The sequence below is a fragment of the Molothrus ater genome, chromosome 14 (genome assembly GCF_012460135.2).
Source record: "Molothrus ater isolate BHLD 08-10-18 breed brown headed cowbird chromosome 14, BPBGC_Mater_1.1, whole genome shotgun sequence".
NCBI classification, from domain to species: Eukaryota; Metazoa; Chordata; class Aves; order Passeriformes; family Icteridae; genus Molothrus; species Molothrus ater.
The window spans coordinates 17,272,336-17,299,399 of NC_050491.2; the positions used below are offsets into that span (position 1 = coordinate 17,272,336).

The 27,064-nt window shown below is 38.6% G+C and overlaps 1 protein-coding gene across 3 annotated transcripts in view; it reads left to right on the plus strand.

Moving 5' to 3' along the window:
• The window catches only part of PCDH11X (protocadherin 11 X-linked), a 428,928-nt gene that overhangs the window by 105,398 nt on the left and 296,466 nt on the right, over positions 1-27,064 (plus strand). The window lies entirely within an intron of this gene.

Genomic DNA, 27,064 nt, shown 5'->3' on the forward strand with positions numbered 1-27,064 from the left:
GAGAGATGCAGTAAAAAATTGAATTTTGACCCAAATTCTTAAGAAACTTAGATACCTTTAATTGTCCCAAGCAGTGGTTCACCAGCTTATAGAATTTCAAATGTTTTGCTGACTTGTGCCAGCACTTTTCCCATTATTTAATTTCTTGATCTACTTTTGAAAAGATTCTGTTTTATTCCCCTTATTTATTTATTTTTTTGGTGAGTCACAGTGACCCAGTGGCCTAGTGCTAGTCACACATTTATCTTCTTCTTATGATGAAGGAATGGTCATCAACGTGACCTTTCTCTTTTGAATAATCTTTAGCATTCATAGAAAATAATGCAGAATGAGTGCTCTGAAATTCTCCATTGTGAGTGTGGTGTCTTCCACACAGTGCTTTCACAGTGAGACTGAGCCTTTGTAATGGCTCTGGGGGTATATTTAGCTCTCTGTAATGTGACACTCTTTCCTCTCCTTAAAAGTTGCATCATTTTCTTGGAACTAAATATAACAGAGTGCAGCTCTTCCCTGGAATGCTAATGTGACTCCTGGGTTTGTGAGTCTATCACTTTATAACTATTGTATCTTCAATATGTGCCAGTGGAAGTAGTTGGAGTTTTTTTGTGCATTACTTGACCAATTACATCACCTCCCCAGTGTGAATTCACATTCATGGCATTTCTGGTGTCTGCAATGCCCAGAGCAAGACCAGTCAGTCTAAGCTGTCTCCTTTCTAAGCTTAGTTGTACCCATTTAAATCTCATTCTTCCTCTCTTTCTGTTCCTTATGAAAGTATTGCAGAATTGTATTGCTTAGCAGAAATGATTCAACAACCCAAGGTATCACAGAGACCTGGTGAACAAATGTGTCTGTTGGAGTAGGAACATGAGTGGGTTGCTAGAAGTGAAATAATGCCTCTTGTTCCTGTGGTTGTCAGTGATTTGGTACAGAATTCCAGTATTTGAAACACCTCTAGCAGATGCAGCTCAGCAAACTGTAAATTAATGTAATGCAGAGACTCAGAAGAGAAGAAAATGATATTTTGGAATGTCTATCAATTGCAGGAGTGTTTTTGTGTGATGCATAATTAAAAATGCATATTCTGTCCAAAACTCCACATGTGAAGCAAACAGACAAATAAAAGCATCGAAAATTCTCAGATCTCTATTTTCATTTCACCGCTGGGACAGAGATGAAAAATCTTCCAGGAGCCAAAAGCCAATAGGAATTGGTGTGTCATCCCAAATGAACATGTGATGCTGAACATCAAAAGCACTCAGAGCTGGTAGCACTGAAGTGTGTGTGCAAACAAGTATATGGTGCATGGAGGGGAGAAATAGAGAGCAATGGATTGGAGCCTTAATAAGGCTGGGAGTAAAAGACAAAAGAGAAGAGGGAAACCTTGTGGGGAATATAATGAGGTGAATCAACAGGAGAGGCTGCAGAGGAGAGGGAGATGTGAGGAGCCATGGCACTGCTGAGTTAGGAGAGATGTCAAGGTGCAGGAGCAATGGGCAGATTAGTGCTGCAGCTGCAGGCAGAACAAGAATTAGTTACAGGGAATTATGTGAGCTCTACTCATTGGGAATTAATTTAAGCTAATGAGCATTTTACTTTTTACAAAGAGTTGGTGCCAGTTTGGAAAAAAAGGAGAAAAGAAATAGTTAAAATGTAAGATGCTGCCAGAAACAGAGTCCAGGATATCTCCGTGGAACCTGAGACTGTGTGTTGCACTCCATAAAACAATTCACATTCTGTATCTGCCTTTGCAAAAATCTTCCCTTAATGCAGGAATCTTGTCTTGGCTCTCTCTGGAAAATATCCAAATTACAAGAGATCCAAAGCAGGTGGTCTTCTCAGATGTTTGTGATATGTATTAGAAATTTTTAAGGGTTTAAGAATGAAGATATTCCAGCAGCAGAGCTGTAAATTATGCTAATATAGTCATGGTTTTATGAATGTTAACAAGTAACTAAACTTCAGCAAATTAATTAATGAAGAAATACATTTAAGAAGCAGAGAGCCCATTTTGATAAAACTGAGGCATTTTGTAAGGCTGCAGCTGGAAACAACACATGGGATGATCAGAGCACTTGTGAGGTATTTCAGCTTTTCTCTTGTTAAGAACTTGGTCATTCTTTGTGCTTTTAATAGGGGGGAGGCTGATGGCTTTCATTAAATGGTCCATCCATCTGCAAGCCAAGAGATAAGAGGATCACAGAAATAACTTTAATATCTATCAAACTCTATGGGGTTTGCTTTTCTTTTCCTTCTTCCTTTGAATGGGGAGAGGAATATTTCTGTGGTTGAATTTTTCTCATTAGTATGAGAGGATTTTCTTATTGTTAACAAGTAAATTAAATAAATAATTGGTGAGATTTGATCACTTGCAGCCTAATTTTCCTGTGCAATTAGGGCCATGGATGTGTCCAGGGTAAAACATAATTTGTCCACTGGATCAGTGCATAAGTACTGATATTAATATGGTCATGGAGGGATTTGTTAAATGTGCAAAGTGAATTTGTTATAAGCTTGATGTGAAATCATTGAAGACTGATTAATGCAGTTGGTATGAGATGCTGGCAAAGAGGCTTCTTACAGGATTTTTAGTAATTTTGGTTTGCATTGTTTTCCAAAGGCCTCTAAAAGGAAAAGGGAAAAACAAAACAAATCTTGTTTATTGTGTAGGAAAGCACAACCTTGTTCCTAACACGAATTTTGAACACAGTGACTCCATAAGAGGACGCAAATAATTGTATTTGAAATATCTCTAGCTGCTGTTTATGTTTTGAAAAGAAAAATCCTGGGTTTTTTTCCTGTCCTACCTGGAGGTTTGGGGTGCAAATGTAGTTGTTTATTTCTTCTGATGGCTCATCTCACCTAACTATTTTCTCATGCAAATATGACCTTTCTCTCATTTCATTGAATTAAATTAAATTGTGGTCTTGTCAGGATTTGCAAATACTTTAGGAAAGGTGGAAAGGTTATCTGAGGAGAATTTGATCCATGGACTTGTCTGCTCTTTGTTCCTTGCCTATTTCAAGAAAACAAATATTGTTTTTCTTCTTGCTAACTTCTCATCTCTTCATTTTGATGATGTTACCTCTCTAATGTCCAAATTTGATTGGAAAATTTGCAATCAATTGCAAACCTTCAGCCATTCTGGAGCTTGCAGGCGATTTGCAGTGTCCTGTGTTCCTGAGTAAACAGAGCACTAGACTGGGCTCCGAAATTTTTTTGTTAAAATTCAATAAATTTTCAAGAATAGCTGACAGTTGTTCTGGGATTGATGTACTCCAGACTTTTAATAAAAGAATGTAAATTGTGCTGCTTTTCCCCAGCAGCACTCTCTTTCTTTCCCCTCATTTTGTGCCCTCCCTGATCCCAAAGGCTGAATTTACCATCCTGGCAACGTGTTGAGCTCTTCAGCAGGGCCACTATTGACGGCGCACAAAACAAATGCAAATAAAGATGCAAATAAAGACAAAGCATGCAACTGAATCAGACAGGAGCAGAAACAGCAAAAAGGGAGGAAGCAGAAGTTCTTCATATTTTGCACAGTAAAAGATATCTTACATGATGTTTCTGAAGTTTCCTTAGAAGACAAATAGAAAAGGTCATTAATAATAACATTTATGCTATTGAGTGTTATTTTTTTTTATAGGAAGGGGTATTTAATAGGACCTTGTAGTTGCAATGTCTGTAGTTTTATTTCTTTTTTTTTTAATGCAAACTTAGATTTCTATCTATGCAATGCTGTAGGATATGATGAAGCAGTAGACTAGATATGATTTCTGTTTTATTTTGTGCCATCATTTTGGATTAAATTATAACAATTTTTAACCTCCTTAATTGTAAAATAAAGATCAAAGCTGTTTGCTTTATCCATCTTTTATTTTTTTTTTTTTTTATTCCAAAGCCAGATAAATCAAAGAAGTTCAAGTCCCTCAAAACAACCTAATAGGAGTCTATTAATGGCTGGATTGAGAACTAAGAATATGCACTGTAATTTTTAAAAGTAAGAATTGCAAAGTTTAAATATTGGATTATTTAATCCTCACTGTAGAGGATCTGGAAGTTGAGGGGGCTGTGCTGGCCTGGGTTCTTTGCTGTTGCTGAACACATTTGATCTCAGAAACTTGGGTTTGCACTGGAACCCTCTCATTCTTGCACAATTACAGACACAGCTGTGGAAAGGAACTTCCCCTTTTCTCCTTGCAGTTGCTGTGCAGAAGGATGGAGCTCCAAGGCAGCAGGGTGCAGAATTTGCCATCCCTGGCTGCTCTGGGGCTGCTTCCTGCGTGCAGGAGGGGAATTCAGCAATTTGGCAATTTCCTGATGAGGAGCAGTGGAGAGAGGGAGCTCTGCCTGTGCTGGGCACTGCTTTCCATGCTCCAGTCACTTTAGCGAATAGCTCTTCATGTTGATGTACACTTTAGAGAGGTTTAAAAATTGCCTCTAATAATCTGTTGCTGTTTCATCGTTTATCTTCATTTAGTATTGATGTCCTACTAATCTGATTTAATGTGTGAGGGCACAAAGCTCTGGCTGATGCTTTCTGTGTGAAAGTTCCTTGGGTTTTTTTTTTTTGTTTTCCTCGTGTTAGGAGTAGACAGTTCAGATTAGTGCCTGCATAATTCACAGTGTTCTGGAGGAGTTTGTGCAATTACCTTGATTGCTGATGCATTTTGTCAGTGCAGTTGGACTCTGACACTGATTTGGGTCCCTGGTTCCTGCAGTGGCTGTGGCTGTGCTGTGCCTAAAGCTCTGGGGCAGTTTCCTTGCCAGATTAACACGAGGGGACTTTAGATTCCTTCATTGCAAATGTTGTGTTCATTCACTTTTAAATCCACCTCTATCCTCTGTCTAGAAATAAGTCCAGCAAGGACCTTAACCCACCTCTCTGACTGTGGTTCTTCTATTGGGGGACATCCATAGGAAAGGAATATCTCAGTGGAAATACATTCAGAGCACTGATTTGAGGATAAGCATTCAGAAATTGTAAAAAAATCAGTCAAGAAATGAATGTGGCAAAACTGTCAGCAAGGTACCAAAACCTTCATTTGTTTTTTGCCCAGCATTTGTGTCACTCTTTCCATTGCAGGTATTGGAGTTTGAATAAAAGAATGAAATGAAAATCCCTTCTGCTCTTCCCAGTGCTTGTGCACTCCCTGTCACTGCTCTGACTTATGGCTGCACTGTGCACTGGGTGCATTCCTGCTCTGCTGCTGGAATTATCATTTTCAAGTTACACTCCCCAAAGAAAATGAATCATTGGTAGGTTGACTGAGGAAAAAACCCTAGGCAGATGGCAAAGGAAACTAATATATGATGTTTTATTTTACAAATTGTGATTAATTTCAATTTCATTTTCTAATCCTTGAGGAGTAAATCTTTTCAAGTCCCATAAGGTAATATGAAGGAAGAGCTTTATGACTTAGTGGAAATTAGACTATAATTTTCAGACTTTCAGTCTGGTTTTAGGTCTCGAGGATGCAGCTGAAAGCCAGAATTGGTTCACAATCTTGAAAAGCTCATTCATTTCTGTCAGGAATGATAACTCTGTCAAGCTGTTGGTAGCTCTCAGGTTCTCTCTCCTGGTTCTTTGATCTTTCACAAGTACAAGAACTCACCACAGCAGGAGAATGAAGGGAGTGCAGAAGCTGGGGGCTCAGCAGTGTGGGGGCTCTGCCCAGAATGGGTCACTTGCTCTCCCAGCTCCTTTTCCCAATGAAGAGCAACTCCAGCAGGAACCCAGGGGGAGATGTGGGAAATGGATTTGTAAAGAATTCCCAAAAAGACAGAAAGCTCACACAGCCTGTACATCTGTGTGCAAACTCTGAGATGAGCTGTGCTGCTTAGGAAGGCCACGGAACAGAGCTGGCATTGCTGAGAGAGAGAGACTGAGCTGGAAACAAGTTTCAACAAGTTTCAAAATGTGGCCTTGCAAAAATATCAGATATTTCAGAGAATGAGAACTGTGAAAGATGCGTTGTAGCAGGACCATGCTGGGTAAAAATAAAGGTGGTTGGTGTTAAAGTAACAGCAGCTTCGTGTGGAAAACATTTCTGAGGCACTGCAAGCAGGAAAGGGGCTGGGTTCTGATGGAATGGGGTTGAGTTTTCCCCCCTTGTGTCTCACCCTTCACTGAGACTGATCATGGAATAGAACCTTTTAAAACACCTCTCAGCTGCCCCATCTCTGTAAAAGCTGGGAACAATCCAACACCCAGCCTTCAACAATTCCGTTTGGATTTATTTAGTCTGCAAACTGGGAATTGAAAGGGTTTTGTCTGTCCTTTAAAACTGAGGGACACTGTGTGGATTCCTGGAGAGACCCAGGCTTGATGTACAGTAAGAATACGCAAAAATGTGTTCAAATTTTTCTCCTTGTAAATGAAAAACAAAGATAAGGGATGATAACAGAAGAAATTTCATGTGAAATCTGCTGTTGGGCCATATAATGTGTACATGATGAAAATAACACACGCAAAGCCTTTGCTAGAAAAAGAATCAAAAAGAACTGAGCTCTGAGTTGTATTAAGTCACATTTTTTTCCTGTGACAATCTGACAGGAAGTTGCTTTACCATTTTTCTTAAGTCATTTTTTTTATTAGTGGATATTGGTGGCTGTGGTGAATGCTGATTTTTATTTTCTCAAATAATTATGATTTTAATTCTTTTTATAATTTGACTACTTCTCTTAGAAAATTTCAGGATTGCCATGCTTGCTTATTCTTAGCCTTTCTCACTTAATTTTTTACCTTGCATGAAAATCCCACTACTTAATCAAAAGAAAATTAAATTTCCTTGGATCACAAAACTCAAGAACTTTGATAAATGGTTTCTTTCATTGCACTTTTCTGTAAGTCTTGTTTTTCCTTTTGTGTAGAACATTTATAAAACTTCCATGAATAACTCACTTGGTTTATTACTTGCTAAGAAAACTTTTACTTTAACCTTGAAGATTTCATTTCATTTCTTAACTATGGGGAAAAAAATCTCTGCTCATATGACATAGTTTTTGAATGAAACCTGAAAATAAGCACACGTTTGCAGAGAAACCTTATTTTTTAGGGGGGAAAAAGTAAGTTTGCATCAGGTTTAATGATTTTATATATATATATATATATATATATATATATATATATATATATATATATATATATATATAAAATATGTATTTTATATATATATATATATAAAATATGTATTATATATATAAAATGTATTATATATAAAATATAATATATATTTTATATAAAATATAAAATATATATTATATATTTTATAAATATAAATATATATTATATATTATATTTATATTATATATTATATATTTTATAAATATATAATATATATTTAAGATATATAAAATATATTTTATATATATACACACATATCTATATACACACACATATATATATATGAATGTTATATTAAATACTGTGTAGTGATCCAAGAGGCCAGCCTTGAGGAAAAAGAATCCCCAAAAAAGCTGTCATCAATTTAAATCAGTCTTTCAACTTTCCAGCCTTTACCCCATCCCCTGGAGCAGTGGAGGAGCTTTGTCACCTGTGGCAGCTGAGGGACTCTGAGCTCTGCTCATTCCCAGGGGTGGGACCCCCTGGCCCTGTCACAAAATGTGAACCAGGTGCCCCTCAATTTACCAGGGACTAAGGAGTCTCTCCACCAGAGCCCTGCTCCGGGGTAGTTGTTGTTCTTGTAATATCCAAAGGTGTTTCCTTGCTGAGAGTCTCTCTCTGGTTTGCATTTTTTCCCCCGGAGTAGTGATGCCGAATTTTGCCCCAAAAGGCGAGAATAAGCTGCCCAGAGACTGGATTTGAGGTCTATAGGCAGGAGGTATTTATTGGCAACGCGTTGGAGAAATCGCTAAATGGATTTCCAAATTGTGTACAGCAAAAGCAGGTTTTTATACAATTTTGAAAAGGATTACATCATTATTACATGCATATTCATAGGTAGGCAGGAGTACAGTCGGAGTCTTCCAGGAATTCTTGGTTTTCCTTAGTTAAATTTTAAGCTTTTCCTAATTTGGGCAGTTTCCTGTTATTCTTGGCATGTCTTTCCATGGCTTAGCAGAAGTTACTGTTGTAGTTGGCTTGATTCTAATGGCTTGGCAGGTCACTTTAACTTATTGGCTTCCATTTCTGCTTTTCTCTTCAAATATTCTAATTCCAATGTTTCCTCTTCAAATATTCTAATTCCAAAGTTTCTTCTGTGAGTGTTTTTTTGGTTAACTTATCTAGATATCTGATCAAAGTTAGGGCTCCCTAACAGTGTATTTTAGGTTATTTATTAACTTCTTCCTAATAGTGTATTTTAGGTTATTTATTAACTTCTGCGATTCCCTTGATATACTTTTAAGTGTCTTTTAATTCTTTTATTTCTCAAAAACTATTGTTCAATATAATAAATGGCTTCAGTAGCAATGGAAATATTGAAGATTTTTTTTATAATTGTTCAATACACTTAGTACAGGAATCAATAGGAATCACGGGATTTCAAGTACACCCAGTAACTTATCAGGGTTTGTAGGTCAAAATTGTCAATTACAAAAAACCCCGAACAAGCTCATTTGTATTTTGTGCGTCAGTAGTTTTGAGGTCTCTGTAATGCAAGAAATTCTGTGTCTTTCTTAAGTGACATTTTATGTAGAATCCTGGGGAAGTATATTAAATAGAAGTCATTTAAATGAAATGAGGAATGCTGGAAAAAAACTGTCATGAGGGTACTTAGTTTTATTAGGAAATGCCTTCAGAGTTAACTTTACCATGTTAATCACTTAAATCACTTAAATAATTATCAGCCTCATTCACTGGGGTAAGCATTTAGCAGGGCTTAACAGCAATAAATGCTTTGCAAAGCTAGCAGAGCTTTTAAATAATATTTATTGAGAGAATCACATAGAATATTCACATGACCTCTGGAAACATAGTTTAAGATGTATTTGAAAGAGCAGCACGCTGCAGTCTGAACCCAGTGACCCAGGCTGGGGATATTTTGGTATTTTGATATTTTGACCAGCCAAACAGCAAAATTTGGAGCAGTGTTTGACTTGCTGGGTTTCGTAAAACTTACCTGTCTGCAAATGCTCGTGTTTGGCAGTGTGCTTGTGTGAAAATGAACATCAGCCCATGCATTAATCAAGGCACAGAAGCCCAGTAAAACCCAGTTTGTCACCCTGCAAATGCCTGCAGAGCGCTGCTGTGATTTGTGCGCTGGCAGGCTGCGCTCCAGTGTCTGCATTAATGGGTAGAGTGATGGTGATTTGTCCCTGAGAATGCAGGATGAGGGCTGACACTCGAGGGAAATAAAATTTTTCAGGAGTGTTGGGAGTTTTTGCTCTCCCTAAATCATCCCTGTCACTTTTAACATAACCTGAATTATGAATGCATGTGATGATGCCACTGTGAGATTTGCTTTTTCGAAGAGTGCCACTCTAGAGGAGACTTATTTCACCAGCTAGGGCTGGATTATTGGTGTTAAAAATTATTAACTGCAAATTTAATTGATTCTTTGGTTTAGGTATTATCCTTTTAAATCCAATAGGCACCATTATGGGAGTGAGTAATATTCAGTAATATTCAGAAAGTACCCTGAGAGAACACTGCAGATGAAATAGCTTTGGTATCTTGTGGTCTCTCATGCCTTTCTGTGCCTCTCTTTTGTGAGCCTGAATGGGAGCATGTCTGGGAATAATTCTCTCTGAGATGTGACTTGTTCTGAATTTTGAGGAAGATGGAAAACCAGGAAATGGCTGATAAATCTATGGTTTAGGTCCTTCCTGCTGAAATGTGCATATTCCACTGCTTTGTCTCAACTCCTGAAGTTAAATCCATTCCACAAATAATTTGTTTTTGTTGTTTGGGTTCTGATGGGGTTTTTTGTTTGTTTGTTTTCTGTTTTTTGGGGTTTTTTTTAAGAATATACCAGATTTTGAATTATGCAGGATTTATTGAAGGCTCAGACCCAATTCTGAGGTAAATGAGTAGTGCTGAGCGTCAAAGATCAGCACAGTAATCTGTAGGACAGGGGTTAACTCTTTCCCAAGAGCTGCTATCAACACATCAAAGGGCTTTTGACTCATTCTAAACTTGGAATCCAAACTTGGATGCTTCAGTCTGAAGATGCCATCCCCTCCTCTGTTTGTTTTATTTGTCATTGAAGAAGAGTGGGTTTCTAGAGAGCGAAATGCCAAATGTCTCTCGCTGCAGCCCTGCAGAACTGTTGTCTCTCCCACTCTGTGATCCACAGAGCCATTAATTGCTTACTTTGTTGGCCCATTTTATCTCCTAATTAGTTTGTGCTTGGAACACCATTTGGTGATAAAATCCCAATCTGCTTTGCCATTTGGCTCGTCATTCACTCACTTCCAATGGGTTGTTTTACTGAAGGGAGGACAGAAAAAAAAAAAAGAAAAGTTTTTCAAAAAAAGGGTTTTTTTTTTTTGCCACAAGGTATCCACCACATGAGCAAATGCCAGGCTGAAGAATGCACACAAGTTTTTTGGTAGATCTGCTCTAAACTGCTCCTGGATTTTGACTTTGGGGCAGTTTTAGCTCAGGAGGACTGGCACATCTATATTAAAGGCTGCAGGGGAAGCTTGGTAGGCAGTGAAGACAACCCCCAAGTGCATTTTTGTTGGGTGTTCCAATTCATGTCTCTGTTCTGCCTTTACCCATCCCAGGCTCCTGTCCATGGCAGCTCTGCGTGTGCTGCTCTCACACAGAATCCCTCTGTTATTTTAGCTGCGTGCCAAGGTTTGCATTCCAAGCTTTTGGAATAGTAGATATTTTCAATTGTTTGATTGTTCCTGAAATAATGTTTTCTATCTGAAGATACTTTCTCATGAAAGGAGCTGCCTCCTTCAACCATTTGTTTTCCAAAACTGATTGCCTGTGGCGTGGTTGTGTTACCTGTGTCTGAACAAGAGAATTCATCATTTACTCAGTGCTTTAAATCAGGGAAACATCCTTGAGTGAAGAATAAAATGTTGTCCTCGCTCCCAAAGCAGCATTTTGGATATGACTATGTGATAATGTAAATTTAGCACCTATAAACTTCCTTGTAGATAGAAAACATGTAATGACACTTCATTTTCTCTAGAGTGCAGCTAAATGAGGAATTGTTGTAGGCAGAGGACAAAGAACTCCCAACACCCCTGTAGAATGATAGGCATTGGATTGAGAGAAGGAAATTCTCGATTCTTTTACTGTATAATAATATACTGGAAAAAAAAAAAGCTACTGTGGCATGATATACAATTAAGCCAGAAAAACAAAACCTTGGTAATGAGCTGCCTCCTCATTGAAGTGATTTTGTTAACCACCATTAGTTATGGCATGTAAAAAGTCATGGTTCTCTGAATAACTCGGTGTTTCTCACCCCCCACCCCACACACCCCCAGCACATATTTGTCACCAACTGTTTGGGTCTGAAATCTAGACTGATTAATAGTGGGGAAAGGAAGCTGTAAATCAGCTCTAGCTGGTGAATTCCAGGCACTGCAAACTAGAAGTTAAAAACTTCCAGTCTGAACTTGTTTGGCTTCTCTCATGTTTGTTTTTTTTTTTTGTTTCTAGATGAGCATCTTCTTTCTAGAGAAGTCAAAAAGTTGGCAAAGTAGAAGCAATTATTGCCAGCCTGTCTGTGGTCTGTGCCTTTTCTGTACCTGTGATTATTTTAGATACAGATATTATATTTTACCTTTACAAATTAGTCCAGCTTCCAGTGAGCCCTCAGCCTTTATAGCATTCTGCACCAGTGAATTCCCTGGTTTAATTGCTGGGTGTCTGAAAAAGTAACTTTTTTTTGTTGTTGTTTTTGGGTTTTTTTTGGTTTTTGTTGTTGTTGTTGTTTTGGGGTTTTTTTTACTTCTTTCTTGCTGGTTTTCCTTGATGTCTCACATCAGTTCTTCCACTCCTCTTCCAGTACAAGGAGAACACAGTGGAGAGTCAATCTCTGCCTCCTCTGTGCCTCTCAGTGTAAAGGAGTCATGTTGTACACCCAAAGTCTACTCTTCTGACAGGAGCAGAGTTTGTTCTCTCTCCCTGCTACACAAAACCTTCCTTACCTTTGATGGTGCTCTTTCTGGTTTGTGTTTTTTTGTCCCTTGCATATTTTTTGATGAGTGGAGCCAGCCTTGCACGCAGTATTGAAATATCTGTGAGTGCTTTAGAGGGTGTTTCATGCTTAACTGCCAGAAAATTACAGCTACAGTCTGTGGTCAAGGAGTCAAAGTATCTTTAATATTTAGATTGATATTACCTGACACCTAGATGGATTTGGGGTGGATGTTTGGATGTCACTTGACATGCTTTTCAAATATCTGACTTGAGGTGTGAAATATCCAGGTTTGTTCTTGCTCTGAATATTCACATCTCAGATTTGGAATCAGAACATCAATAGCACAATTAAGGGTCCCAACATCAGATCAATGTCTTGGTGGGACACTGTCAGTGTGGGACACATGTGAGGCAGGATTGCAAAGAGCTCAGTGATCTATGAAGAGGGTTTAATGGCAATTTGAGAGAATTTAACGAGTCACACACCTGCTCCTTTGCTGCAGTCACTGACTTGTGTGGGCACGGCAGCAGAGAGATAGATGGGGACACTTCTTAGAGAGTTTCTCTGACTTTTGGAGCTGTTTTTGTTCTGTATTCAGGACAATCTTCCCTGTCCAGGCAGGAACAGGAGGATGGTTTGAGGTTTTCCTGTGTGTCTGCAGGACCGGCTCTCACTGGCACTCCAGCTTTGGAAGGGAGGATCAGCAAACTCACAGCAAAAGCACCTGGGAGGCAGCCAAGGGCAGCAGCCCTGTTCCATGGCTCCTGTGCAGCGTTCCTGCTGCAATCAGGTGAAAGCAGCAGGGCACAGCTGCACAGAGTACCAATATCTGTCAGGATGGCTTTTCCTCAGGCATGGCAGGGGAAGTCTTTGTGGCTTCATTCTGTGTCCATTTCTGAGATGAAAACATTTGTGCCATCCTAGACAAGGTGGATACTAAGAGAATGAAAATAAAATCCAAGTATCTGTTTATAGTTATTATTTTTAAAATATATTTGGAAAGTTTCTATTGTAGCAGCTGGGCTGAAATTTTCCCGACACATCTCCAGCTTTGCAGGAATTGCAGACAGTTGTTCTGGTTTCACTACTAAATGCAGTTGAACTTGATATATGGAGGGTAATGAAAAGCAGTAATTGTTCTGAGGAAATCACCTCAAATTTTTATTAATCTGTGGTTAGATATCCATAACTTATTTACCTTGAACAGACCACTATTAACCTCTCCCTTCATGGATGGATGGTCAAATGGATTTTCTATTTTTTTTCCAGCTCTTCATTCTTTTGGGACCAGAAAGGTGACCACTGGTGACAATCCATTAATTTAAACAACTTCTGTGTTTCAGAGGAAAAGGTGGAGGCTGAGCTCTGTGGGTTATCCATACATGGGAGTGTCCCCACATCCATCCTTGTCAGCAAGACTAAACAAGAAAATGATGAAAACTTCTTGAAACAGGATGGATTGAACACTTCAGAGCAATGAGGCTTGAGTTTTGCAATCTGTAATGCAGCCCTGCTGCTCTTGCAGTGATTTATCCAGCAGGGACTGGTTTGTGAGGGAGTTTTTGCACTTTTTACAAGCAAACATCTGATCGAGAAAAGTTTGGGGTTTAGTTTGCTTGATGTGGTTTGCTTGTCATGTTTTGGGCTTCATTCTTCTCAGTGATACTTTCATGCAAATATATTCTCATGCAAATATATATTATTTGTTCTGGAGAGGAAAACCCCAGGTATCTGTGATCAAATGTTCCCAGGATGTAAAAATGAATTCCTAAACTGAGATCTGAATTTACAGAAGTGATCAATTGAAGCACATCATGTAATTAATATGTAGGAGTCCTCCACAGTACTCAGAATTGGGGGAAAATCTTTTTTCCTTTCTTTATTTATAATCCCTCTTCCTTCCCACAAGCTGATCGAACACACAGGCACAATTTGCTAAGTTTGAAGGTTGTTGATTTTGGCAGAAGGCATTTTAGCATTTGTCCACCTTGAAGTGTTTTTACATCACCATAAAAACAAATACAAACTGCGTTTGTCTTCTGAAATGTGCTTTTGGGGTGTTCTGTCACAGTCCTGGTATAGATCTAAAAAACTGAGTGAAAGCAAAATACAAATAAACCCTTTCTTCATAATCAACATATACAGAAACAAATCACAGTGAGCACTAATGAGATGGGGTGAAAACTGATTTGTGAAAGTACACAAATCTTTGTACTTCTGAGATTCTGCATGTGTGTGCGTGGTTGCACTCAACACTGACTAATGAGAAAAGCTGAAACAGAAATGATAATTGCTTTTTATCCTGGAGTTTATGAAACATGCAAGAACCTTGCTTTGCGTCAACACTAGACTCTTTCCCAAATAAATCTACATATGGAAAATGAAAAAAAAAACCAAAAACATTCTCTAAACATAAGAGCTGAAAAGCATGCTTGTCTGAGAGAGCAAGAAATTAGGGAATAACAACCACAGAGGATTTCCAGCATTAGTTTGTACACTGCAGATTGCTTTTGTCTGAATATTTGGAGTCCTCAGAATGCTTGGGTGCTGCCTCCTGTAAAGTGCATGTCTGTGCTCACTCTTCTTCCTCAGGATGAATCATAGAATCACAGAATGTTGGGGTTGGAAGGGACCTTTCAGATCTTTTATTTCCAGCCCCCTGCCATGGCAGGGACCCCTCCCACTGTCCCAGGTGCTCCAGCCCCAGTGCCCAGCCTGGCCTTGGGCACTGCCAGGGATGCAGGGGCAGCCCCAGCTGCTCTGGGCACCTGTGCCAGGGCCTGCCCACCCTGCCAGGAAATGATTTCCCTTTAATACCTAATGCAAACAAGGCAGGCAGCCCGATGATAAAAAAGGATTTCTGTACATTTTTAATTAGTGTTGGTGCACCCATTTAAAGCTTTCTAATACAAAAATAAATTATCCTGGCTAATATAGCTTGACATAACTCTAATTAATATAATTTGCAATACTAATTTTGCCTGACTACAGTTTTTAGTGAGCTCTTGACGTTTCTATAAATAAATAGACTGTTTGCAGGAATTTTGATGACTTTGTGTCAATCCACAGATAACAGCCAAACTGTTGACTACTTCTTGCAGTTACATTTATTTAATACATGTTTTTGGACACTGAATAATGAAAATGTTCACTTAGGAAAAATGTCCGCTTTGTACAGTGAGAGAAAGTATCAATAATCAATAAATATGTAATAAGTTTATTGCTTTAGAGCAGTGTATTATTGAACACAATCATATTTTAGAGCTTATACTCATCTGTACTATTATATAAACAATTATATTCACATTTAAATCAATATTAAGTTACTATTTGCAGTTAATTGTTTGGTTTTAATTAACAATTCTCAGTTTAAACTCTTCTCTCTTCACCTACAAACAGCAGCATCTTGCTTGTACCAGCAGCCAAGCTGATGAGAAGCTCACAAAACACACCTCAAAGTGGGAAAGAGTCAACCTTCATCCTTTCAGTCCCCTCTGCATTGCCCTGAGACAACTTTCAGGCTGAGATAATTTTCCTATTTTCTTAAAAAAACCTCTAAAATGATAGGAAGTCTGACTCTTGTGAATATAATTGTTTATATAATAACTAACATCATTGGTTTTGAGTATAATGTCAGACACAGAGCTCAAAATGGAACAGAATTTTCTGAGCTTTGCTTTTAAAGTATGAGAAAAAAAAAGAACAATTTAGTTGAGCGGGCTTCTAGACAGAGTAAATCAAAGCATCTGATTCATAGAAAATATAAAGATCTTCAATATTGCAAAGACTGGAAAATCACAAGTTATTGCTAGTGGTAGATAATGGTTTGTAGCACTTCTGATGTGTAATCTGCACAGTTTAACACTGTGTGACTCTACTCATTTATATATATTTGGACTTTTAATTTTTCCTCTAATTAACGGTCACTGTTTTTATTCATGCCTTCTAATTGCCTTCATTAGCACAGCATCATTGTGTCATTCTCCCAGGATGGGAAAACTTCATGTTTTATAAAGTTAGAACCTTTCCCAGGTCGTTGTCTATGATCCACTCAAACTCTCAGTTGTTTTAAGACCATTCAGATTCATCTCACAGCAGCCCAGGTATCCTTAAAGGCCTTTGCTAAGGCTCCAAACATTGCTTGTTTCAGGTGCACTGGATTCTTACACAGAAATTTGCAAGTATAAACAATGACATTTGTTTTCTGAACAAAAACACAAAACTATTCTTCACATTAAAACGAAAAAAAAGGAAAATCTGGTTCTGAGCTTTGAAGCGTTGAAGTTCACTTCCTTAATTAGTGAACTTCACCTCTTAACTTGGAAGTTATCAGATCTCTTATTATAACCTAAAGGAATATATGTTCTTATTTTTTCCAGATGGGTTGTGGAGGGAGCTCTGATGGTGTGGGGGTGTTTAGGATTGATTAGAGAGTGGCTGCTATTAAAAAAGAGCTGTTTTGTTGCCTGAGATTTAGTTTGATCTGGGGAGGAACTCTCTGGATGCCTGTGGGCATTTGCAAATGTTTCCACATGTCAAAGCAGTCTAAGTGGTTGGAGCAGTTTGGAGCTGCAAAATGAGAGCAGGGACCTGGTTTGGTCTTAAGTGATTGTCTTAAATAATGACACATTGGCAATTTCAAAATCATTCTTCATTAGTTTCAACCCAATGCCAGCCAGACTGTGCAGCTGAAGAAAAAACGAACCCAGAATCAACAAAATAACCACAGGAGGCTCTTGCTTCATAGGGATGCTCAAAGATGTGTTAAAATGTTAGCAGAGTGTGGGAAGTCAAAGAAGAAACCCGACTTTTGTCTGATCTGACACATAAATAAGTGGATTGATCTGACGTAAACAAGTGGATTAATGGGAGTTACAATGGTTTGCAGTCAATATGGCTTTTGTAATAAACTGGTGGTTGTAGGAGAGGAAGGATAAAAAACACCTTTACCTGCCCTTCACTGATTGTTATCATAAAAGAAAACATGAAAGGCAAAGCAGGACAAGATGTATATTTCAAGCAAACCAGAAGAGGCTTTCTTCTCTGCTTGATTTTGCACTTGGGGAATTTTACTTCATCTCTCCCTTCAAAGGTAGCAGAGAATTCATTTACTGTAGCCCGAGGTTATAATAGCAAAACAAAGGCTTGCAACTTAACATACTTACAGAAAAAAAACATACAGAAAAAACAAAGTAATTCAATTAGACCAACTCACTCGGCTGTTCTTGGACATTTGTGAAGTTGGGAAGGACATGGAACTTCTGCTTTTAAAGGAGACAGTGTGTCAGCTGGAAAAAAAGCTCTGGGAGAAGAAAAAGGAGATTGAAAAGGAGCAGTTGGACTGAAGTCACTCAGGTCTCACTTCTCCCCCAGGTGAGCAGGGCTTTAAAGGAAAAGAACAGGAGGTCAGACCAAGAGGACTGGCCAGTTCTAAAGATAATGAATTTAGTCTGCAAGATGAAATGTTCACTGAAGTTGAGGCAGTGAATATTTTGTGCAGATGACCATACAATGGGAGCTTTGTCCCACTGATAATACAGCTCTTTCTTTAAAGCAAATTGCCTAACCTTGAGTAACTTGTCTCGAAAACTTGATGCATTATCCTTATAAGTGACTTTTGTCATGTTCTCTGCTGTTCTGAGATTTCATTTGATGAATTTAGAAATCAATCACCTTAATTATTTCTAGGATATTTTGGTTTGTTGTAGAGGAGAAACATAAGGTCTTTATATGGTTCAAGTGCTAATGTAAATTCCACTGTATTCCTGAAATCAGTGCCTCAGACTGTTTGACCTACAAAATGTCATACATGAGCTCCTAAATTATTTTGGGAATTTGAAAAAAAAAAAAAAAGAAGAAAGAAATCTGGTAGATTTTTATGAGAAAACTGCCAGTGGATCTTACAGCAACCTGGGTATGTCAGATCTGGATAATATCTCCTTGATGGACCTTTAACTTGTAAAGCAATTTTTCCCTGATTAAGGAAGCTGCCAAACCAATTAGCAAAGGCAATCACACAGGTGGTCCAAGCTGAGCTGCACAAAGAGTGTGATTCTGGTGTAGCAAGTGCCGATTCTTGGTGGCTGCAGAGCCCCTGGAGGCCTGAGGGGCAGTTTCTCCTGGGCTGGATGAATCCCTGGTGGGTGGGTGCAGTTCCACAGCAGCTTTTCCTTTCAGAGCTCGTTTGTGTCAGGGAAAGCCTCTCCTGGGCTCTCTCCCATATTTCTGTGGCCATTCCTCACTTCCAAGCCTCTCTAGCCAAAATCAGTGCAGCATTTTTGCCATCTGCTTTCGTCAGCTTCCCCTTGTGCAATGGTTTAAAACAAAGCCACAGTTTGCAGTTCCTGGCAGCCCAGTCCAATCAACCTGACAGGTTTCCATTGCACAGGGAAACAAAATGTTAATAACTGGGAACCTGAACCCTGAATGGGGAATATACATCGCAGGTCTGAGCAAATGCAATGCACGGTACTTTTATTTTAGTCTTTATTATATGTCCTCTTCTTTCCATAATTCATTTTGTCTCTCATACTCAGTCACCGTGGTGATTGAGTATAAATTATTGCCTATAATTTATTCCCTACAGAGCAAAACCAGATATAGAGTGCTCCTTGTTTTCCTTTTTCTTTTTTTTTTTTTTTTTTTTTGCATCCTGCAGTTTCTATGGTGCTGAAAATCAGTTTTTAATCTCCCCAGTTAGAAATAGGTTTGAGTTCAATAAACAAGAATATTAAATATTTTTTCTTTTTTTTTTTTTTTCCCTGGGACAGGTATGTCTCTCCCTAATTTTCTATGTATTCAATTCCTTTCCAAATCCTCAGAAGTAATCCTGCTTTTACAAACATATTTAGCTTCCTTTCTGGAGATGAGAGTTGCAGATGGTGAGATTTTAATAAAAATATTTAATCTGGAAATAAACTAAAGAGGATTTAAAACTATGATGGAAAAAAAAAAACAAACAGATGAAGAAAAGAATCTTGAAGTGATCCAGGAAGTTCAAACCCATTATATTTAGTATGTTAGTGCCTGTTTGCATTTTAGTATCTTTTATACACAGTTGCAAGCATAAATTTCAGAAATTCTTGTACTGATAGTGCATTCTCTGCTAGTAGGGACTGTAAACATTTGTAAGTTGTTTCTAACATGCTAACCCACTAATCCTGAAATAAATAGAGACTAAGAATTTTCTGACCTTTGCTTTTAAAATATACAAAAAAGAGCATTTAGCTGAGTGGGTTTCTAGACAGAGTAAATAAATTCCAATACATTTGAAGATTTTTGAGCCTGACTTCTTCTAAACATCTTTGTGCTGGTCCAAAACTGGTATTTTCATTTGTATTTAGCTGATAAATCTCTTTAATATGTTAAATTTCAATGAGGGGGGAAAAAAGATTGTAAAAATATGAACCGAAACGTTTCAAAGAAATGGATGAAAGAGGAACATGGTGGGAAATGCCTCTGGGATTTCCTTCAGCTGACAAACAGCACTTATCTCTGGGCTGGCAGACACAGCAACCCCTGGGCAGCTGAAATGGAGAGCAGGGACGGTGCTGGGCTTATGACAATAAAAGAAAGAATTGAGTTTTGTCCCACCTGTGGAAGAAATTCAGGCCTTTTAGAGAGAGAGAAATATAAGCTTGTCTGTGGAATGTTAACAACCACTAAATCACCACTGCTCAGTGAATATTATCTTGGGAAAGGAACTTTTAGGAGACCTCCTTTACCCAGGCTGGGAGACGTGACTGTTTTATGTAAATAAATGGATGGCCCTAAGGAGATCATTCATTACTTCTGCAAAATCAACTTTGGAGGTATGTGGCAGCTGGGAAAAATGCATCTTCTTTAAGAAGTGATTCCTTTTCACATTTTATTTAAGTATCTGACCAGAGGGAGGGATATGGATCACAGTTAGAGGATTATAAAGTTATGTATATCACTTATTATTTCATTCTCCAAGGCAGTATTCTGTTTAAGGAGGGAATTGAGAGAAAAATGGACTTATGTTTGGTTTTGCTTTTGTTCTAATTTATAGGCTTCTACTAAAAGCTACTAAGCAGAAAGATTTATGAAGTGATCTTTTCATAGCTAGGATTGCCACTAAAAGTTTTTTCTTCTGTCCCCACAGCATTCCAGCAATTTCAAAATCACTTTGGTCTTAGAACGTTGACCCCTTCTATGAGAGTCTGAAGCTGTCCTAAGTCTGAATTCAGCTAACCCTCAATATAATGTAAAGAACTACAAAACACTCAAGGTGATTTTTGTACTTTTTGCTGGACAGCCCTGCCATTTAGAAAATTTGTATTTCCATGCTGCAGGTCCCTTTGAAGGCAGCAATTCCTGCTCAGAGGTGGGGAAGCAGCTCTGCTCTCCAGGACATTGGCTGCTGCTGATGCCTCAAGTTTAACTTTCATATTTCCCAGCCTCTGCCCTGCACTGGTGTGTGACTCTGAGCTCCACACACGGTGTCAGCAGCTCTCCTCACAGCTCAGGCACACAGGACAATCCTTTCCCACCCCAGGACCAAGGACAGCTCTGCAGCTTCGGCCCAAAAAGTGCAAACAACAGGGAATGGAGAGAGCAGCCTGGGAGGGTGGGACTGCATCAGCTGGAGCTGGAATTGGACAATTCCAGACAATTTCCAATATGAAAATGAACCAAAATTTATAAAAGGGTGAAAACTCGTGGCTTGGAGTCCACCTTGGGTGCAGCCCTGGCTGGGCTCTTGCACTGCCCAAGGCGTGTCCTGTGAGGCCTTTTAATAAATCCCCACTTTATTCCTTTAACTCTGCCCAGCCTCTGCTCCTGGCAGCCTCTCCAGGCATCACTCTAATTCTGTGTGCTCAGGTGTGGGCACTGGTAAGAGCCCCCCAACTCAAAAATACCACAGAGGGCTGTAGGAAAATTGAACCTGATAAGGATATGATTGAGCAAGAACACACTCTGCAGGTTTTGAGCAGAGGTTCTGCACAGTAAACCCATGGCACAGGGCCTTTTCCTGATGCACTAAACCTACTGAGATTGTGCTTGTGCCTGAATCAGACATGGGAGCACAGCCCTGGCTGGGTCAGATTGTTGTTAATTAAGGTGAATGTACATAGCCTGACTCAGTACCTGCTTCTTATGTATCAAGAAACACACCTGAACTTTTAATTCAAGTATTATCTTGTCTTTCTTACTATTTACCTTCTCTGCAGTTTCTTAGATAAGCTTTTGAGTTGGGCTGTGGTCAGGTATGTGCTTTAGATGCTTCTGCAAATATAAATATGATAAAATGGACCCAAACTCCAAAACGATTTTTCTTTCTGTTATCTGGACATTTATTGGAAATTGCAAAACTGCTGCTTTTACCCCCTGGAGCTGAAGAGTGTAGATGAACGTTGCCTCTGGAAAGGGAAGGGATCCCTTGTAGGGTGGGATGTGTAAATCAGTGCTGGAGATCCCTGTGTTCATTAAAGGTAATGAATATCCCAAACATGCAGCCCTGTCAGCTGCAATGGTAATGAGTTGGGAGAGCTGAGTTTTCCATAGATCTGAATGTATTATTGTGAAAACAGCTGTAATGACTTCCTGACAAAATGCACAATGAAAACATCGTTCAGCTAATTAGTTTTGCTTATATTCCTCTGACAAGAGGGCTGTGGCATGTGCTTGTAATTCCCTTTGGAGTACAGTGTTAGATTTTAATATGTACACTTTATTTTCCAACATTTAGTTTATAAAAAAAGAACAAGCTTTCTGCTTTAGTCCCTGCTCTCTGCTATCAACTGTATTAACAAGACATGCAACAAATAGATTCTTAGAAAATGGTAATATTTTTTCCCAGAAAATTCGCAGCTATTGTCAGGATATTTTTTTTCCTATTGTCTGCATATTTCCCTTCCCCCTTTAGGTTAATCACCTTTCCATTTAAATAAAATATGTTTTCCTGTAAGATCATACATCTTGTCTTTTGTACAGAGGAATAGCTAGACAAGAAAGAAGAGGAGGAAATGATGATTCTTTCTTGTATATTGATTTAGGAATGTAAGACTATAGTGGAAACAATAATATAACTTTATCCAAATCTATAGTGAAACTTCACAGCCATGAGTGAGCAGATTAAGAGTAATTTTCTTCAAGAACAACCTCTCCATTCTTTACAGCAGTTGCAATATTCTGTTCCTGTACTGAGGGTGGAGAACAGCACTTAAACTTGAGTGGAAGTCTTCATACTTTTTAGGCTGCTTTTCCTCTTAGACATATTTTCACCCTTCTTCCCCTTCTCTGACAATAGAGAAAGTAGAAAAGTTTCCAGACACTAAATGCAAGTTTTCTTTGGGGGGGAACAAAAAGTCTTTGCTTCAAGTGCTCTGTCCTCTAAAAGTCAAACTTTTTGTTTGTGAAGTCAAACAAAAAGTCTAAGCTCCTAGGAGATTTATGTCCTTGCTATATTATTCAGTCAATATCTTCAGTTATTTGGAAACATTTGGTGATTCTCTAATAATATTAGACGTATGTTAATATTTCATTGTTTTTTTCCTAATGTTTCCTGCTAATCACTTATGGAAATGACCATTAAGAATTCAAGGACTGGAACAGGTCCACTTGTTTTGGTACACAGTTGTATCCTCTAGCTCTTGTGTATCCTCTAGCTCTTGGTGCTGCACTTGAAAACACAGTCAATGGCACAGTTAGAAAAAAAAAAACACCAAAAAACCTAATTTTCAATTCCTATTTTGATGCAATTTTTTAAAAATTCATCATAATTTATTTATGATTGCATATTATCAGTATTGCAGAAGCATTGAGAAGCTTTGAATAAGCGTTTAATTATATCAGACACTATAGACATGCAAAGCAAGCCAAAGGAAGGCCATTCTCCAGCTAACCTATAATCTTAGGAGATAAAGACATGGTGGGAGAAAGGAAGCAGCTTTGCCATCGCTTTGCAGATCAGGCTCCAGCCCTGCCTGAACCTTCTCTCTTTTGCCGTCCCCCCTCACTTCCATTCTCTCTCGTTTGAAACCTCTTGAACACACACAGGAGCAGCTTAATACAACAGCACAAATTCTTGCTGTGCTTGGGCTGCTGTAAGGCTGAGGCAGGCTGGGGAACACACCCAGGGCTGAGCACATTTGTCAGCCCAGCGCAGCCATCGGTCATTTGGCCGAGTCAAACCCTCGGTGATTGAGGGCACTCTGCAGCACCCTGGCTGGGGGAGTGTTCCCGCCTCCAAAATGAGCAATGCAGAGTGTAATGAAATCTCTCTTTCTATTGCCATTTTTCACAGTGCTCTGCTGAGTTTGTTGTTTGATAAATTGCAGGGGATTGTAAAAGCCTGTGTATAAAATGCTTATGGGACACTGGTTTATCCTCTGGGCATGTGTGGGAGTGTGTCTCAAGCAAATCTCTTTTATGTCCCGTTCCATTCTCAGTGTAATATGTTGTGTAAAACTTCATCATTCAGATTCTTGGTGCTGATCCTTCAGTAGTAACATCTAAAAATATCCCATGGTTCTCTCTGAGCAGCAAGGTGGAACACAACTGAAGATGCTTGGGCTTTATCCAAGGCATTAAAACAGAGTATGCAGAAGGAGTGATTTAAGAAATAATATCTTCTGGAATAGAAGGGGAAAATTATTTATGTCAGTAATTTAGAAAGATATCTCACTCAATATCATTCATGGGGGAGGTGTATATAGAACATTTTCTTCTCTTTCTTGGATATTTTATTCTTAACAGCATGTTTCTGAATATAATTGCTTTAGAAAAGAATATTTTAACTTTGTGCAGAGAGTAGATTTTTCTTGCCATAATTTAATATAGGATTGTATAATTGCAGCTCCAGATTTGTTGTTATTGTTTTTTCCTTAAGACCTGCAAGGCAATTTACTTTTCCTTTTAATACAAACAAACGCGTCCTAATTATAGTAATCAGTTCACATGCAATAATCGCATTAGCTCTGGTAATTATTATTTGCATCACCTGGACCTCTGCTGGGCTTGAGAGACAAAATCAATAATTCTCAAGCAGGCAGAAGGGTGAGGCTGATTATGCGTTCAAGTGATCAGAGACCAGATTGCATTTGATTAAATGAACTGGTGAGAGATTTTATAATTAATGTTCTTTGTTAACAGACAAAAAGCTAAACAAATGCATATGCTTTACCCTGGCTGAGAAATGGCCATTTTTTCCTCCAGAATGCTAGAACAGGAACGTGTTTGCAGCTCTGCTGATTGCTCATCTAGGCAGCAGAGAGGAGCAGAAGTAAACATTTCTGTCTTGCACTCCTGGTGTTGAACGCTTCAAGGTAAAACCTTCCATGGGTGATGACAATTCAGATTAGAGGACAAGAGCTGCAGCATTCCTGCAAACCCAGTGCATAGCAAAGTAATTGTTAGCATTTATTTGTCAAGGAAACTCCCTTTGCTGGAGGTAAGATGTGGGTTCTATGTAGCGGCAGAATAACATCTTAAAATAATATAAAATGGGTAAATTTTCAAATGAAATTATGTGAGCAAATGTGAGCTTCCTGTCCAGGATTTACAGTATCCCTAAATTGAATCTGACTGATGAGTTAGGGAGATCTGAAGCCTAAAGCCCTAAAGCACCCTGAATGTATTTTCCTCTATGTTTTTTTCCAAATATCTAAAAAAAAACCCATATTTTTTTTCCAAATATCAGAAAACATTAACTTAAAATGTAAATGTAATTAATAAAGCTCCATGTTCAGATCCCAGTTATGAAAGGAAGTCATTCTGTGATATTCTTCTTTGGCCACTCAGTATGGAAACCCAGCTTCCTCTTCAGTGTCCAAGTCATTCCCTATTCCAAAAACTTTTAAAGATGCTCTTTAGCCTAATCAAGCTAAAATATAAAGTACTCTGAGAAAGCCACTTCTTATTCTGAATTTGACAGAGCAGACTGCTGAGAATTGTCTTGAGTTTCCACATTTTTACCTGTAAGTAACTGTTTTTTTTTTTTCCAGAAGACTTTGATGAATCTCAAAAAATATCCTTGGTCTACGTGGTGGCTTTGGTGGCCAGCCAGCAGCTGGATAGGGATGGGCCACCTCTGCTGCTGGGACAAACTGAAACACACTGGGACTGAGCTCCCATCTCTTGAACTTTTTACCCCTTTGCCTCCCTTCCCTTCAGAGTTTATAGTTTCTGTATCAGTGCTTTACCCTTGAGTCTGCAGTAATCACCATCTCACTCTGCTTTTCTCCTCTTTTCTTGACTTCAGCTTCTTTTATCCCACTTTCTTCCTAAAAACTCCTCAATTTCCCCAGAAACCTGAGCCAAGGTCACCTGGCTGTGCTGCATCCAAGCTGAGCCTGGGATCCCAAACAGCTGAAGCCCTGGGCTGAGAGCCACATCTCCAGGATAACTGAAGGGAAACTGCTTCAGGAAATGCATTTCCTGGGTGGATCAGCCTGGATTTGTGATTGGCACTTGAGTGAATATTTAAACCTTTCCTTCAGCTTTACAAAATAGTCATAGAATTGGTGTAATCTTGAGGTTTTCTTAAATAGAGGTATTAGTTATAGAGTTTGAGGAATACTTTAAGTTTGAAATTTGAAGTTATCTTTCCAACAGACAGATCTTTAATACCCTAAATAAGTCTCCTTGCATCAAACAGCATTAAAGCTTAGTGGAGGATTTCTTGTGGAAAATTTTCCAAAAAGCTCTATTTTTCAGGGCACTATATTGCAGCAGTATCCATCTGAAGCTGAGGTATATCACACAATGTAACCAGCAAACACCCTGCATTTGAGTAACTCTCAATGGATGGACTTAAATTTTGTGTAAACTCAGATATTAGATGCTAGAAGACCTTTGGAGAGATTTTGATGTTTTGAGTGGCTAATGAAAATAATAATACTTGGAGGTGAGATCTTAAAACTTTTGTAAATAAGTGGAGACTGATTTCCTTCTAAATTCTCTGCATTGTGCAAAGTTGGCTGAATTAATTTGAGAAGTTTCAGGAAGATTTTTTAGGGATTGGGGTTTTCTCAATCTTATTTGGTGAGTCTGTTCTTACAAGTGGTTTCACTGGTCAGTGACTGCAGAAAGCTGAGGGGCAGGACAGAGCCCTGAGCAGGAATCACTTCAGTGTTGTTTCTGTTCAAAATAGTTTGTTCTCCTCCTCTTTGTCATTTCATTTAGCATTGACATCCTTGTGAATGAACAGCTTAACTACTGTGATTTATCCCACACAACGTGAAACAATCACTGATTTTTGACTTTTATTCATACATTTCATCGCAGTTTTCAGCCATTCAGTGACTATTACATGAACACTGAGCCTGCAGTAGGGATCTTTTATGGAACTTACAGGTTTAACCGTCTCCAGTTGTAAATCAGAGTCCAATAATTCTTCAAACTGGCTCTCTTTGCCATGCAAGGAGTTCAAAACTCTTTCCTAAGCCTTGCCTGGCTAGTCCTGGGTGAGAAATGATGAGCTGGTCCTTGACCAGAACAAAATGACAGCCTGTCCAGGCTCCCATGAATGATGGCAGGAGAGAGATGCAATCAAATATAGACACTTTTTAATGCAAGTATCTTCTTGCTTCTATTATTATAAATGGTTAGAGTCCATGTAAGTGCTAAAGCATTAGCTCCTCATTTTCACTGTGGAATTACACTCTGCTTATCTGAAAGTGAGAGTTCTTCCTTTCCATTTGATCTATTTTTTTCCCCTTCCAGCATAATGAAGAATGATGATACTTTTAGATGTTGACATTTTAGAAAGCTGAGATGGTCTGTAGTAGACTACAAATGATGAAAGCTTAATGAAAGTTATTTTCTCATAATAGCCCTAAATTGGCTATTTTCGTAGAATGGAGTGGGTCTGCTGGATTGAGCGTGAACTTTTTACCCCTCTGTGATCCTGTGGTTACCAAAAGTAATGTGGACTGGCTTTAACTGTTTAGCTTTTTAAAATCCAGAGTTAAGAGAACTGATGCAAGTGTAATTTTTGCGTTGCTCCTGGATGTGGGATTCTGTAACTG